The sequence below is a fragment of the Tupaia chinensis genome, unplaced genomic scaffold, assembly GCF_000334495.1.
Source record: "Tupaia chinensis unplaced genomic scaffold, TupChi_1.0 Scaffold000316_1, whole genome shotgun sequence".
Classification (NCBI taxonomy): Eukaryota; Metazoa; Chordata; class Mammalia; order Scandentia; family Tupaiidae; genus Tupaia; species Tupaia belangeri.
The window spans coordinates 659,021-677,138 of NW_006159809.1; the positions used below are offsets into that span (position 1 = coordinate 659,021).

Here is an 18,118-nt window from a genome sequence, read left to right on the forward strand (position 1 = left end):
TATATATATACAGTATGGTTTCATAGAGTGACAATTCAATAATTTTACTACTGTTTTTAACATATTTTCCTATAATTCTATCTTGTTTGAAACTATTGGTGTCTCTCTTAATCATACATATTTCCATTTAAATGGAGGAGAATCAAAGTATCTAGGGATATACACTCATGTGGAGAAAATAAGTAAAAACTGAGCAAAGACATGATTCCAATATCTCCGATGGTGCCTGAGATCTTTGATATTTTTCTCTTCCTGTGGTTATGGTGTAGGAAAATAAAAAGTTTTAGTCTCTGGCTTTGCAATTAAACAAGTTTTGTGTTTATGATTTGATCTATCATCTTAATCAAATGAAATCAATATTATGATATTTACCTAAGAAAGTATAGACTATGCACAGATAGGGCAATTTACCTAAGACTTTTCAATACAATTAGATTAAGAAATTTGATTTAAAAATCATTTATTTATTTGAGTAATGAAACTTGAAAACATGCCTTATGATGCAATTCGTTCCCATGAATTGTAGATATATCTTCAATTCTTAGCATATGTTTCTTAGCATATCAAGCTTCTTATGTTCTCTTATTTCTAAAGTGGTATGTAAGTTTCTGACTGAGTTTTTGGTCACCATTGACACATTTTGGTATCTTTTGCAACTTCTTTATTTCTTGGTTCCTACTCAGCAAGATGGATAAGGCACTGATATTTCAAAGACATTGTTTTTCCAGTTGGAGCTCTTATAAAGCCACACTTCACTCTGTCGGCTCAACATCCTGACCCCGATGTCACTCTGCAGCTCTATTTCCTCTGTAGGGATCTTTTAGATAGCATCCAATACTATTTGTCTCTGTGGGAAACTCAGTAGGGTCATCTCGCATCTAGACACAGCAAACCATTATGTCTATTTTATTCCTGCGGTAGCATATTCATATATGAGCAAACTAGAGTCTTGATGTTCCTGTGGGTTCTTGAAACCAGGTTCAGACATTTTATGTTCTAGGATCCTAGGACTTACTTAGGAATTCTATTGTTCCCCTTTGTAGGAAGCTCAGACAGGGTGGAAACACAAGGTAGAAAGACATTTCTCAGGGACATCTTCCAAAAATGGCTTTACAATTTTGCTTGTCTCTCTGATGTTTCCCATGTTTCAGCTCAGAAGTGAATGTAGGAAAAGTTTACCTATTTATTTTTTAGCATAGCAGTAGATTAGGAATTCTTCATCTACATCTGTTTGTGTGTGTGTGTGTGCATTTGGTCTTCACTTTTTGAAAACTCAACAGCCAAGAAATCCTCCTTTTGTATTTTTTATTGTCTGCTATGGCTCCCTTTAATTGATGGTAAAATGGCCGAAGGTCTATGGCAATGAACAATTTAAAAGCATGTGGGTAAACCTATCAATGTATTACGTAAAAAGTTTATAATCCCCCTATACTATACACTCTACCTCATAATAAGCATGCTTGATAGGTATAGTATTTGGCTTTTAGGAATCTAAACATTCTTAGATATGTTGACATTGGTACAATCTGCTTTGAGTGGCATTGCTGGTTCTATTTGATCTCTCCCAGTCTTCTTTCCTCAAAATATAATTTTAGAGCCTCCTAGCACATTCTATCTCCCTCATGCTGTACTCACAACTTTTGTTCATCTGTTCTCTCCAATTCTCATTTTTAAGGTGGCAAATGGGTAGTCTGCCCAGTCATTCTGCAGATGGCAGTCTTCTGACAACTGAAGATCCTTCAGAGTAGTACAGGAAAAAGGCTCAGGGGTTACAAAAGAATAGATAGATTGAAGGAACTTCATTTCCAGGTTCACATGTACTATTTCCTAAAACCGGCCTACATGAAGATTATCTGAATGCTGCAGAGTTGCTTTACTCAATTTCTCTTTCACAATTCTCCTGCCATTTTAAGCAGAAAGACACAACTCTCACTCTGCTACTGTCCTTCCTTGAGCAAGAAATGTAAAAACCTCCAGGGAACCAAACAAAGAGGCGATTGGAAAATGCTTTGTTTTTGAAGCATAGATTCAAGAGCAAAGCAAAGAAAGTGTTCATAAGAAGTATTGACATGTGCAGTCTTATTTTACCTTAATTAAATACTTCTTGCCAGTGAGCACCCACTCTGTTAGGCAGTGTACTCTAAATGTGAATGAAATGTAGTCTAGGTATTGCTGAAAATATGCAAGAAATCCAACCACTACACTACAGTGTCCCAGAAGTACAGTTTACTTTTTCATAATATTGTAGATCCCCTGAAGATTAGCATATTGCAGTATCACTGATGTAGGGGAGGGGTTCATACAAAGTTTTCAGAAACACTGAGGGCTGATTGAAGAGCTAGTTTTCAGGATTGGGAGTGTTAGGGGACTTACAGACAAGAAAAAGAAAGAAAGAAGAAAGAAAAAGAAAGAAAGAAGAAAAAGAAAGAAGAAAAAGAAAGGAGATAGAAAGAAAAGGGGAGAAAGAAAATGAAAGGAAGAATGAATGAAAGAAAGGAAGAAAGAAAAGAGAGAAAGAAAGAAGGAAGAAACAAAGGAATAAAGAAAGGAAAGAAGAAAGGAAGGAAGGAAGAAAAAAAGAGATTCTAAATGAAAAGTGGTCTGGAAAGTTTGATTTGTTTGGGATTCTCCAAATAGCTCAGTTTGTCCATAAGGTAGAACGTATCATTAGTATGGCACAAGGTTTGGACAGACTTGGGAACAAGTTGAGAATAAAGCTCCTGAGGTAAGGCTACTAAAATTTGTTTCAAACTTCTAGAAATTCACTGAAAGATTTCAAGTAAGGAAATATTTATTTTATCAAAATTACAGTGATATGGAAATAGATAGGCCAGCACTATGGAGAGAAAGGCCAGTTGGGAGTGGAAAAGAATAATAATAGCTGAACTTAAGTGGTGACAATACGAAGATAGAAAAAAGTATACAAGGTGTAATTATCAAAATAGAGTCTCAATTTAACAATTCAGTCGATGTCGGGAAGCTAAAATGACTCCTGAGGTTTTGATGATTAGGTATAACACTATGTTAATGTTGCTCCCTAAGACACAGAATATAAGAGCAATGAAACACTTTAGGGGGCAAAGCAGTGAGCTCAGTTTTGAATGTGTAATTTATGACTTTACCAAGGAATAGCCAGATGGAGGTAACCATATTCAGTTAGAAATACAGCTGGATTTTTCAAGGAGGTTTAGACTTTGAATAGCTCACCAGTGTACCCCAGCATATACCATATATTGGTCAGCATTTATTTTCAATGAAGTGAAATAAAAAATAGTTTATCACTCATATCATATATAGGGCTGCCTTCACCTATAAATTTATTCAAGTCCTAGAGATCTTGTATCTCTATTATTTTTCTCAAGGGTACATTTGAGGCTACCACCAACCTTGATCTTCTCTCAACAATGATTATTCCCTAAAATTTATATTTTCTAGGTTTTAGTGACATTCTCAACCAAACATCTCATCTCATCTGAAGGTCCATGGCAATGAAGAATTAAAAAAAAAATAGGTAAACTTATCAAAGTATTGTGTAATAAGTTTATAATCTCCCTATATCTACCTCCTAATAAGAAAACTTTATAGTTATAGTATTTGACTTTTAGTAATCTAAGGATTCTCTCTTTTTTTTTTTTTAAAGAGTTTTTGCCTTAGGGTGCATGTGCTTGTTGGACAGAGACAGAGACAGTGAGAGGAAAAGTTAGAAGTCACCCCCCAGGCAGGATGACAATGCTGCAATCCCTTCTCCTTCATTCTTCTCCTGGGATCTTGGGTATACATGCACATGCACCTAGCTTGAGTTTCAAGCCACTGGGTCCAGGACTCGAACTGTGGTCGACCATATGGGAGTCCAGTGATGTAACTGCAATGGCCTCTGGCAGTAGGAATCTAAGAATTGTTAGATATGCTGATTTTGGTGCAAGGTTCCTATGAAAAGTAAAATTTTTGCTAAGACTAGGTTAACTGCTTGTCCCTGAAACAGTAATCAAGGACAGGGGACAGGGTTTTCCTCTTGTCATAGTCTCATACTCCCTCTTTGGTACTATGTGTGGCATGCAGTTCATCCAAAAGCATTTGTGTCAAGGGCAGCGAGGCGGAGGGACTTCTCCAAGAAAAACTGGAATATGTTACCCAAGAAGGGAAATAGGCCTATAGCCAGGAAAACAAAACAAACAGACGGAAAATAAAAAAAAAGAAAAAAACACTTAAAGGAAAATAAATAACCATTAGGTAATCAAAACCATGACTTTAGAAATAGATTTTCTTGGATAATGTACATGGAGGAAGGAAAAGATGAAGACTTGCTGTCTCCTAAGGGCATTCCAACATTTAAGGAGTCACAGTGAGTGATGTTTCATCAAAAAAATCTTTCACTTTTTTTAATTGACAAATGCAAATTGTATTTGTTTATTATGTACAACACATAGTTTGAAATATGTATCCATTGTGGTATGTCTAAAGTACACCGATTAACATATGCATTACCTCATGTCCTTATCATTCTCTTGTGGTTAGAACATTTAAATCTATTCGTTTACTAACTTTCGAGAATGTTATACCTTGTTCTTAACTATGGTCATGGTTCTGTACACTAGCTCTCTCAAACTTACTCCTCCTCTCTGACTGAGATTTTACATCCTTTAATTAATATTTCCCCAGCCTCCACACCCAGACCCTGGTAAGCATTATTCTGCTCTCGACTGAATTCAGTGTGTTTAGATGCCACATGTAAGTGAGATCATGCAGTATTTGCACTTCTGTGACCATTTTATTTCACTTCACAGAATCTCCTCTAGATTCACTCATGTTTTTGCCAATGGCAGGATTTCCTTCCTTAAGTCTGGATAGTATTCTATTGCACATACATACCACATTTTCTTTATCCCTTCATCTATCCATGAACACAGGCTGATTCCCAATCATGGCTGCTCTGCCAGTACTGTGATGAGCATGGCCGTGCAGCTCTCTTTAACATATCGATTTCCTCACTGCGTGATATGCACCCAGTAGTGGGATCGCTGTTTGAATGAAAGCACACATTGTAATTCTTAGATCGTTTTCCTGGATCATAAATAACACTTCATAATCTATTATTCCATACAGAAAGACACAACTCTCACTCTGCTACTGTCCTTCCTTGAGCAAGAAATGTAAAAACCTCCAGGGAACCAAACAAAGAGGCGATTGGAAAATGCTTTGTTTTTGAAGCATAGATTCAAGAGACAAGCAAAGAAAGTGTTCATAAGAAGTATTGACATGTGCAGTCTTATTTTACCTTAATTAAATACTTCTTGCCAGTGAGCACCCACTCTGTTAGGCAGTGTACTCTAAATGTGAATGAAATGTAGTCTAGGTATTGCTGAAAATATGCAAGAAATCCAACCACTACACTACAGTGTCCCAGAAGTACAGTTTACTTTTTCATAATATTGTAGATCCCCTGAAGATTAGCATATTGCAGTATCACTGATGTAGGGGAGGGGTTCATACAAAGTTTTCAGAAACACTGAGGGCTGATTGAAGAGCTAGTTTTCAGGATTGGGAGTGTTAGGGGACTTACAGACAAGAAAAAGAAAGAAAGAAGAAAGAAAAAGAAAGAAAGAAGAAAAAGAAAGAAGAAAAAGAAAGGAGATAGAAAGAAAAGGGGAGAAAGAAAATGAAAGGAAGAATGAATGAAAGAAAGGAAGAAAGAAAAGAGAGAAAGAAAGAAGGAAGAAACAAAGGAATAAAGAAAGGAAAGAAGAAAGGAAGGAAGGAAGAAAAAAAGAGATTCTAAATGAAAAGTGGTCTGGAAAGTTTGATTTGTTTGGGATTCTCCAAATAGCTCAGTTTGTCCATAAGGTAGAACGTATCATTAGTATGGCACAAGGTTTGGACAGACTTGGGAACAAGTTGAGAATAAAGCTCCTGAGGTAAGGCTACTAAAATTTGTTTCAAACTTCTAGAAATTCACTGAAAGATTTCAAGTAAGGAAATATTTATTTTATCAAAATTACAGTGATATGGAAATAGATAGGCCAGCACTATGGAGAGAAAGGCCAGTTGGGAGTGGAAAAGAATAATAATAGCTGAACTTAAGTGGTGACAATACGAAGATAGAAAAAAGTATACAAGGTGTAATTATCAAAATAGAGTCTCAATTTAACAATTCAGTCGATGTCGGGAAGCTAAAATGACTCCTGAGGTTTTGATGATTAGGTATAACACTATGTTAATGTTGCTCCCTAAGACACAGAATATAAGAGCAATGAAACACTTTAGGGGGCAAAGCAGTGAGCTCAGTTTTGAATGTGTAATTTATGACTTTACCAAGGAATAGCCAGATGGAGGTAACCATATTCAGTTAGAAATACAGCTGGATTTTTCAAGGAGGTTTAGACTTTGAATAGCTCACCAGTGTACCCCAGCATATACCATATATTGGTCAGCATTTATTTTCAATGAAGTGAAATAAAAAATAGTTTATCACTCATATCATATATAGGGCTGCCTTCACCTATAAATTTATTCAAGTCCTAGAGATCTTGTATCTCTATTATTTTTCTCAAGGGTACATTTGAGGCTACCACCAACCTTGATCTTCTCTCAACAATGATTATTCCCTAAAATTTATATTTTCTAGGTTTTAGTGACATTCTCAACCAAACATCTCATCTCATCTGAAGGTCCATGGCAATGAAGAATTAAAAAAAAAATAGGTAAACTTATCAAAGTATTGTGTAATAAGTTTATAATCTCCCTATATCTACCTCCTAATAAGAAAACTTTATAGTTATAGTATTTGACTTTTAGTAATCTAAGGATTCTCTCTTTTTTTTTTTTTAAAGAGTTTTTGCCTTAGGGTGCATGTGCTTGTTGGACAGAGACAGAGACAGTGAGAGGAAAAGTTAGAAGTCACCCCCCAGGCAGGATGACAATGCTGCAATCCCTTCTCCTTCATTCTTCTCCTGGGATCTTGGGTATACATGCACATGCACTTAGCTTGAGTTTCAAGCCACTGGGTCCAGGACTCGAACTGTGGTCGACCATATGGGAGTCCAGTGATGTAACTGCAATGGCCTCTGGCAGTAGGAATCTAAGAATTGTTAGATATGCTGATTTTGGTGCAAGGTTCCTATGAAAAGTAAAATTTTTGCTAAGACTAGGTTAACTGCTTGTCCCTGAAACAGTAATCAAGGACAGGGGACAGGGTTTTCCTCTTGTCATAGTCTCATACTCCCTCTTTGGTACTATGTGTGGCATGCAGTTCATCCAAAAGCATTTGTGTCAAGGGCAGCGAGGCGGAGGGACTTCTCCAAGAAAAACTGGAATATGTTACCCAAGAAGGGAAATAGGCCTATAGCCAGGAAAACAAAACAAACAGACGGAAAATAAAAAAAAAGAAAAAAACACTTAAAGGAAAATAAATAACCATTAGGTAATCAAAACCATGACTTTAGAAATAGATTTTCTTGGATAATGTACATGGAGGAAGGAAAAGATGAAGACTTGCTGTCTCCTAAGGGCATTCCAACATTTAAGGAGTCACAGTGAGTGATGTTTCATCAAAAAAATCTTTCACTTTTTTTAATTGACAAATGCAAATTGTATTTGTTTATTATGTACAACACATAGTTTGAAATATGTATCCATTGTGGTATGTCTAAAGTACACCGATTAACATATGCATTACCTCATGTCCTTATCATTCTCTTGTGGTTAGAACATTTAAATCTATTCGTTTACTAACTTTCGAGAATGTTATACCTTGTTCTTAACTATGGTCATGGTTCTGTACACTAGCTCTCTCAAACTTACTCCTCCTCTCTGACTGAGATTTTACATCCTTTAATTAATATTTCCCCAGCCTCCACACCCAGACCCTGGTAAGCATTATTCTGCTCTCGACTGAATTCAGTGTGTTTAGATGCCACATGTAAGTGAGATCATGCAGTATTTGCACTTCTGTGACCATTTTATTTCACTTCACAGAATCTCCTCTAGATTCACTCATGTTTTTGCCAATGGCAGGATTTCCTTCCTTAAGTCTGGATAGTATTCTATTGCACATACATACCACATTTTCTTTATCCCTTCATCTATCCATGAACACAGGCTGATTCCCAATCATGGCTGCTCTGCCAGTACTGTGATGAGCATGGCCGTGCAGCTCTCTTTAACATATCGATTTCCTCACTGCGTGATATGCACCCAGTAGTGGGATCGCTGTTTGAATGAAAGCACACATTGTAATTCTTAGATCGTTTTCCTGGATCATAAATAACACTTCATAATCTATTATTCCATATGTGGAGTTGTTCTTTAAATGCTCTGTTTGCACTTGCCCACATGAGCGCTCAACTGCCATTTGTCTTACCCCACACGGCTTCATGAGTTCTTCTCGCACTTTCCTCCCACTGACTCAGCATTCCTTTGCTTAGAAGAGCTTTGGATAATTTACTGTGTACTCCCACTTTCAGGTTATTTATAAAAATCTTTAAATAAAATGACTGTCAAATCTGAGGAATGACATTGTTAAACTTTCCCACCCAGGAGAGAATCAATTTAGCTCTCTTCCTTTTCTCCTAGTTGTGTCTATTCCTTAACCAGGTAAGCAACTATATGTGTTAAGCAGCACACTATGTCCTTCAAAGCGCTCCAGAATCTTGGGGCATACTGGTGAATTCAAAGACATGAAAGGGATCCTACTTCATCACAAGGAAATTAAATTTTACTTGCTTTTTTAACCATCTCAATAATGAAACTTTGCTTAAGAGCATGCATTAACTATGATCACTGTTTACTGTTCTGATTTTTTGATTAATGAATGGCCTTACCTGTGTTTTCCATTGACAACACACAGACAGACTTCAATGGTACTTCACAGTTTTAAACACTTATCCAATCAATACTGAAATAATTTGGAACCTATCTCTGAAAAACATGGACCATTTCTTAAAATTATTACTAAGAACGGGAAAAGGCAATATTTTACAGTGGCCTAAGAGTCCTTCTCACATTACATGAGTGATTCCCAAATGTCAAACTATGGAACAGGGCCAGTCTCCTGATGGCAATTTTGTCGGGCCAAGGTGAAATGTTAAAAATAAGGACATTCACCAGCATTTAACAAAAAGATAAATTTATTTCATCAAAAGGCCTATCCCTGTGTCCTTCTAATTTTGTATTTTAATATATTCTTCTTTTGTTGATGATGTGGTTATTGGACAAGGAATGTGTGTATTTTTAATGTCAATAGTTAGTGAATGGGAAGATAGGAAAATCTATGTCTGCCTTTCCTGCTTCCTTAAATGTTATATGGTATGCAAGATTCTACATATTAGTATAATGACATTATTTATACATCAAAAACAAAGAGTTTCATCAACTCAGCTGAGCCTTAGTTTTCAGATTTAAGTAAAATTATATATCCAAAAATTAAGATATTCTTCCTCTGGGGCCAGCAGGTGTCATAGTGGTTAAGGCACTGGACTCCCACATGGCTGAATGCAGTTCCAGTTCAGGACCTAGTGGCTTGAAACACACCAGGTGCACATGCATGTATAACCAAAATTCTGAGAGGAGAATAGAGAAGAGATTGCAGCATGGCTATCCCCCCGGGAGATGATTTCTCATGTTCTGTCTCTCTGTCTCTGTTTCTCTGGGGTGCATGCATCCTATACCAAAAAATCTTTCAAAAAAATAAAAAAGGTGGGGACCAGCAGTTAGTGTAATGGCTATGTCACTGGACTTCCACGTAGTCAACTGCGGTTCATGTCCCGGACCTGGTGGCTTAAAACTCACTCCAGGTGCATGTGCATGCGTGCCCAAGATCCCTAGAGGAGAATGGAGGAGAAGGGATTGAGGCGTGGCCATCGCCCCTGGGGGGTGATTTCTCGCTTTCTGTCTCTCTGTCTCTCTCTGTCTGTCTGGCGAGCGCACGCACCCTATGGCAAAAACCTCTCCAAAAAAATAAAAATAAAAAAGGTAAAAAGATGTTCTCCCTCTTTCTCTTCCCTCATGTCAGACTGATAGCCACATCATACAGCCTAGGGTAAAAATATACATACATTGTGTCAACAATATACAATATAACATCTTCACACAAAAGGATTATCTTCAAAAAATGTTAAATATTTCAAGTTGCTCTAAGAATCTTAGTTCCAAATGACTAATAAAGAATTTCCTCTTTATTCTGTGTTGATAGGTCATTATTGCATGTATTTAGGTTGCATGCAAATTTCCACTTCTTTTCACGTTAGGAAGCATGTTACTTAAGAGAAAATATTTTATTTAAGTTTATAAATGTATCAATGATAAAAGTTCATATGTATAATATATATTATATATTAAATATATGTGTATATACATGAATTCTTGTGCATATATGTATACATACGAATATATACACATAAAGGTTGAATTAATGTAAGAATAACATAGCTTGAAAATATTTATTTTTAAATGTTTTTAACAAATTTCTCTTAGAAACTGACAAGGTCCCTAGCACTTTGCTGGATGCTCCATACAGATGAAACCAGATATAGCACTGACCTTATGGAACTTAATAATGGTGAACATAGGTATTCACCAATAACCTTACAAAGAAATGCACATTCATCACTATAAAAAGGGACAAAATATATGAGGGGACTTCACAGTTTGTGGATTAATGGAATTAAAGTATGAGTTTACTTCTGTGCCAATAATTTTGAAATTCATGAAAAGCTTTTCTTACATGCATTTGCCATGAACTTTCTGAAGCTCGTGTGTGTGTGTGTGTGTGTGTGTGTGTGTGTGTGTGTGTCTGAGTAGGTGGGAGGGAAAAAAACAAGGAATAAATGGAAATTAATAAAGAGGAAATTCAAAGTAGGGGAGGAAGAAAATAAGTTAACATGAGAGACTGGTTGATGCTAGCAGTTAAAGGTAGGTAGTGGTGATTCGATGTTTCTAGAAGAAAAAGGAAGCCTAGAAATGTTTTACTCATTACGTTTATAATTATCAGATAAGTGTGATGGACGTCGAGCTCAGGTTGAATGTGGAGAATGGTCCGTAGGGGAGCCAAGGGGATGCATGTGGGGAGATGATTAGATCTCCATTATAGATATTAAGGACAGAGGTAATTGCAGCTTGGGCTAAGAAAACACTGTTAGTGATAATGATGTTCAGAAGTAAATGCGCTTGAGTGGTATTTAACCGGTATATGTAAGAGGATGTTTTATTAATTAGATAGAGAAAATAAGGGAGATGGATGTCAGGGTTGACTTTTAATTACTGACTTGAGAAACTAGAAGCAGAGGGGTTCCCTTACGTTAGACAAGGTTTGAAAAGAGATACAGATGTAGACCATGTAGAGATTTGAGACAGCCAAAAGATGTTGTCAAGAAGTTAGTGGATAGAAATGTCTCTACTAAGTGTGATATCCAGCCTGCTGATATCAATTTGTTATATATCTACTTTTAGGTACATATACATTTATAGGAAGTTAGTATAGAATAAAAAGAAAGCAGGCTTTAGACTGGGCCTTGAGGAATTCCAGTGAGTACAGAAAGTGAAGCTCCAAAGAGACAGTGAATAGATAGCATAGGAGAAGAAACAAGAAAATGACAGGAATTCAAGGGAAAAGATAGCTCTAGGCCAACAAAAGTGAATACTGCTTAGAAGCCAGGTGGTATAATGACTGGAAAATATTCAATGGGTTTAGCAAAACTGAAGTTGATCAGTGACTATCATGAAAGATTTGAAACAAAAGCAATGGAACGAATTCATGACTAGGCAGAATTGTGTAAAACGAAAAGTCAGAAAATGGAGAACGTGACTATGGAGAGCTCTTATACTAAGTTTGTCTACAAAATTTATTTTGAATAAAAACAAGAAAAACTTAAGTAACGTAAGTGAAAATCTTAAAGATAATTACATATTAAATTTCTCACTGTACAAGTGCAGTTTTATTTAGCATGAGTTTTTTGGTAATTGGAATAGGTTTTTAATAGACACCATGCTTAATCATCCTCGAGAATCTGCCACTGTGATTCAAAGATGTTTCATATTCTACTTAAAATATCAAGCACCTAAAATAAAAAGAATATATTAGTCCACCTCCTGGAGCTTTCAGATATTTTAATAAAAGCAACTAACACCAATAATGGACTCATTAACATTTTCCTCTGCTATCCGCAGGCATCCAATAGCCAAATAGAGTAGGACTTCCACCAGAGGTGTGTATGTGATTAAGTTTGGAATTTCTTTGTATTAAAAGCAAATGTTCAAAATACTTACTCTATGCATTTTAGTGGAATAAACTCAAGGAATTCCTATCAACAAGGATGGCAATTTGTAGAATCACCACCAAGGTGTCACTTGATGGGTTTTAAACATTTTCCTTTTTTGAAATATTTACCCATCAGAAAGTTGATAATGGAGAGGTCACATGGAGAAATATGTGTTCCACTGGAATAAGGAATTGATTTTGGTGAAAATTGAAACATTCCGTAGAAGCATGATGAATTACTTCTGGTCTATCATTAACATTTACTACTAAAGAGTGTACCTGACTTTCCCAAAGTGACTGATATCAGCTCACTGTGTAATGAGAATATAACTGAGAACGTTTGAAGGTCAAGAAACCAAACAAAATGTCCTGAACTAAAGCACTCTTCACAGACGATGGGTGAAAATGTCACCTCAAAGACATTCTTCTCAAACTCAGTTTTTCCAATCATTGCTTACTATTTCAACTATAGTCATGGACAGGAAAGTACACAATGCTTGCTATGTATCCTAGAATGTGCAAGTTTGCATCATTACTATGAATTAGAGTCTTACACAAAACAAGGCAATTTAATTTCAGATTCTGAACTCTCAGTCCTCTTAGTCTTTATAAAGTCTGTCACCCCCAAATTTTGATATAAATGGTTTAAAAATGTAAGTCATGACAAAAAAATTCATTAATACTGTATAAAACATATAATAAAATTAATAAAGATACAAAACAAATTTAACCCCACCAATAGCCTGATAGGTACAACTTATAAAGAATATAGCATCTTGGGATAGAATGGTTGCCCACTCCTAATGCAACTGAACACACCTGGATAGGTTCTTGGTTCACATCCCAGCCTACAGTCCTATAGCTGACTGAGGATAGGGGTTAATCATGGCTTAAGGATCCTGTTAGGGATGTCTGTTTCTCTTTCTTTTTTCTCTCTTTCTCATGCTAAAAATAAATAATAAATACATATCTTTACATACAATTATTAAATGGAATACGAACAACTGTATAAAAGAAGGGTTGTCATTTAGCACTTGATCTATGGCTCAGGTACTATGCTGTCTCTTACATAGAGGATAAAAAGCAAACCATTATATTTCCTACACAACTTCTAATAAGGCATAACCTTGTAGTACAATTCAGACTGATGAGAAGTCCAAAGTCTTGTAGGAATTACTTCCCTATCTACACATAAAAATAAAACTTTTTGTTGTTGTTTTTGTTGAGCTTTTTTTTTTTCTTTTTGGTTACATGGAAGACAGACAGAGAGACAGAAAACGAGAAATTACCCCCCAGGGGGGATGGCCATGCCACAATCCCTTCTCCTCCAATCTCCTCTCAGGATCTTGGTCACACATGCACACAAGTCCAGCATGAATTTAAGTCACTGGGACTGGGACTCGAACCACAGTTGACTATATGGGAGTCCAAAAACATAGCCATTATGCTAACTTCTGGTCCCAAGATAAAACTTTGACAGCCCCTCAGCCATAAAAAAACAATGAGACCCTAACATTTGATTGAAAATGGAAGTGTATGGAAGATTTAATGCTGAGAAAAGCAAGCCAAACTATAAAAGAGAAGCAATGTATGTGTCCACTTAATATATACCAAATGGCTGCACTCTATGACAGAAACTATAAGATTAGAAGGTATAAAAATATGGAGACTGACTGTAGATAACAAAGACACTGTATGAGGAGGGTAGGCAATAGGGAGAGGTGAGAGGGAGGGAATCAAGAGAAAAAAAAAAAGAGGAAAACCTTTCTTTTTAGAGAGAAATATTGTTTGCTATAGGGTGCATGTGTTCCAGAAAGACAGAGATAGAGAGACAGCAAGATATCACCTCCGGATGATGGGGAGATGGCCATGAACCAATCTCTTCTCTTCTTGGTATAATAGGCATGCATGCACATGCACCCAGTGTGTGTTTTAATCTGCTGGGTTTGGGACTCAGACTGCAGTCTAGTACATGGGAGTCCAGTGACATAACCATTATGACAGCTCCCGGTCTCAGAAAAAAAAAAATACACTTAATAAACACAAAAGTAGAAAATTATCTGCTGATGATAAGTATATGGTAATATTATTGACTGGGCTAATAATATATGGTGTATTAAAGCTGGGAAATTTCATTTGTATGCTGGGAACCAGCAGTTAGCGTAATGGCTATGACGTTGGACTCCCACATCGTAGACCGCGGTTCACGTCTTGGAACCAGTGGCTTAAAACTCACGCCGGGAGCATGTGTGTGCGTGCCCAAGATCCCGAGAGGAGAATGGAGGAGAAGGGATTGCGGCGTGACCATCCCCCTGGGGGGTGATTTCTCACTTTCTGTCTCTATGTCTCTCTCTGTCTGGCGAGCGCACGCGCCCTATAGCAAAAAACCTCTCCAAAAAAATATATATATATTTGTATGCTGTAAAGATATATGGTGATTGAATATAAAATAATAAGGAAGTTAAAATTAAAAAGATAAAGTTTTGAAAGAAAGTGTCTTCTCTTTCACCATGTTCCAGTCTGGTCTGAAGATGTGGTGCTTCAGCAACCAATCATGACTATGAGGTAGCATTAAAGATACAAAATAGAATGTTAGAAGTGACTTGTTACTGACCACATCATGGTGCCTCTGTTCTAGCCCTGATATTTTTATCATGGGAGTCAAAAAAAATACTTCTTCCTTAGGTTTTTGTTATAGGGTGTTCAAGTCTTTGTAGCCAAATGGTTTATTAATCTCTATAGAGAGTGATTTGTCTTTACGTCTCAATAATCTTTAGAATGATGAGAACTTACATTCAGTTATTTAAATTCTGGGAAGTATTCCAGAGAGATGGATTTTTACAATAACTACATGTCCTAAAATGAATGAATTTGGATAATATATTATATGCAAAAAGTGTTTATTTCAGCACAATTTATAATACTGAAAAGTAGGAAAAATGGAATGGTAAATACTGGATGAAAAATAAATTTAAAAAATGATATTTATTTAATGGACCATTATCTAACAATGAATGACTCAATGAAAATGAGTAATGCTAAAAGAAAAATTATTTTAAGGTTAAGGGAAAGAAAAAATTAATATTTAAAATTATTATATAGTATGATTAAAATGCTATATTACAGCAAAAGTAAGGCTAAGGTTTGTTGTCAAGTTGATAAACATTGTGGAACATTCTGCTGCTATTTCATTATCTGCTTATTTCTTTCATACAACTACAGTAATGATTAAATAGGTACTTGTAAACTTTTAAAACTTTTATTATGCAAAATTTCAAAAGCATGGAAAAGTCGAGAAAATACTGTAAACAATTAGCTCCTAGTTGTTTCATCTGGATTTCTTCACAAACCTTTTTTTCCAAGCTAGATTATTTTGACGCAACTAAACTATCAACATTATATAATCTTAAACGATTTGAAATAATTTCTATTATAGTCAAATATGTAATACAATGTCTTCTTAAATTTTTGATAGTTTTATAAATTGCTTTAAGTTTGTTTGTTAGAGGTGAGGTACATTTCATCTATCGCAATTGGTTGATTTCCCCCCTCTGCCTTGTGTTCTTTCTTTACAATTTACTTGAAGAAACTCTGACATCTGTCCCATAGAATTTTTTAAAGTATAGATTTAGCTATTGCATGATGGCAGTAGCGATTGTTTCTCCATCAAACATGATGCAATTTATTGAAAATAATATGATGTGTATAGTGTGGCACTCTCTCATATTTATACAGTATTAATAGCCATTGATGATAAATGCCCAAATCCATCTTTTATTAGAGATCGCATAAAAAAATAGTATAATATTTTAAATATTCCTACTTGTGTATTTGCTGGAACACTTCTACAGAGAAAAGTATTATCTCTATGTCATCACCTCAAGGTTTCTCGGCCTTGCTATTACTGACAATTTAGGACTGGGTAATTCATTTTTATGAGGGGTTATTCTGTACATTGTAGGATTTCTGGTAGCAAGTTTATTGATTAAATAAGTCAAGCTATATGCACACAAATAAATTCCACCTAGATGACAGAAGCACCTCTTCCCTACTTGTGATAACTAAAAATGCCTCCAGAAGTTGTCAATTATCTCAGGAGACCAAAATATTTCCTGTTGAGACCAATACGCACACACATATACACACACACGCCCACGCATGCACATACACACACATAGTGTGTATAGTTTGTGTATATCTATGTACATACATACACACAGGATTTTTTTTTAATCTTACTTAATTTTTAATCTCATGCCTATTTCTCCTCCACTGCTGAAAATATCAGTGCTCAATGATATTGACACTGTCCATCATTTGCTTTATATTTACGGTGGACATGTTAACAATATCCTTAATTCCTCACCTTCTTGTAGTTAAGCTCTAGTATATCTTCTTGAGTGTGGGTTGGAGTTAGCGACTCATGTCTAATGAACAGAATTGTGCCAAAGTTATAAGATGTCCTTGTCTTATGAGGTTACCCAAAAAAGCATGACTTTGGTTTTGTTGGCTTTATCTGGTTCTGTCGCTGGTTTGCTTGGAGTTAATCTACTTGCTCTGTTCTTATCTGCCCCGTGGCCCACAAGGCAAGAAACTGGGAAAGACCTCTTGCCAAAAGTCAGAGAAGAGCTGAGGCCCTTAGACCAACAGCCTATGAAGAATTTAATATAGCCAACACCTATTGGAGTGAGTTAGAGCAGAATCCTTCCCAGTAGATCCATAAGTTGATTCCAATGACCATCAGCCAACATCTTCATTGCAACAGGTATCTGCTCAAGTTACCCAAGTTTCTCACTTTCAGAAACTGGAATATTATGATTTATTGTTTTAAGTTGCTAAGTTTCACATGCAGCAATAGATAACTAAGAGAGTAACCCAACACGCACAACTGAATAACATAAGAAATTATACATTTGCCACCAAAACTTTGACTATTTAAATATATTTGGAATAATTTTTCTGGTCATTTATTTTGTCCATAGGCTATAAAGTGCTAGGGATGGACAGAAAAATGATTGTGTTTAAAACTCAATGTAACTCCTGTCTGTGTTATTATATTTAATACCAAATTAAGTTCAGTGCTTTATATTGGTTTCTGTTTTTATAAATCTAGCTTTATAGATAATCCTGACAATACTTACATAGGTCTTAAAGTCAAACATACATTTAAAAATTATAAACATTTATTTTTTGAGCTCATTCCCTTTATTCTATTGTTTATTTAACCCCAACCCAACTCTGTGAGTAGTTTTTTCTTCTTAAAAGAAAATGTAATCAGTTTATGTATTTACACCCCTTTTTAGGGAAATAAAGTAAATGGTAGCATACTATGTATACATGTTTTTTCTTAATTCGATAACATAGCCTAGATTAAGATTTCTCACTTTTAACACTGTTGACATCTTGATCCTGATAATTCTTTGCTCTTAGAGGCAGCCGATATTGTAGAATGTCTAATAGCATCATTCATTTCTACCAATAGGTGGAAGCAATGTGCCCCCAACCCCCCACTGGAAGAGGGACAACCAAACTTGGCTCCAAATATTGTTAATGGTCCTCTTGGAATTGATGTGAATTGCCTTAAAAGGACTATTGTCTTATGTAGAAAAATATACTTCCTTTCTTTTTTTCATAGCTCCATAGTATGTACTTGTATTCATATCGCTTAGCTTATTTGTTAGTTTGGTTTTTTTGGGTTTTTTTTGTTGTGCTTTTTTTTTTTTTTTTTTTTTTTTAGTGGTTTTCACTTGGGGGCCCGGTCCTCTGACGCACACGTGCCAGGAGTGAGTTCAAGCCGCCGGGTTGGGGACTTGAACCGCAGTCAACTACATGGGAGGCCAACTACACAACCATTACACTAACTGCTGG

The 18,118-nt window shown here is 35.9% G+C and overlaps 1 protein-coding gene across 1 annotated transcript in view; it reads left to right on the forward strand.

The window, feature by feature from the left end:
- The window catches only part of LRRTM4 (leucine rich repeat transmembrane neuronal 4), an 847,085-nt gene that overhangs the window by 113,229 nt on the left and 715,738 nt on the right, over window positions 1-18,118 (forward strand). The window lies entirely within an intron of this gene.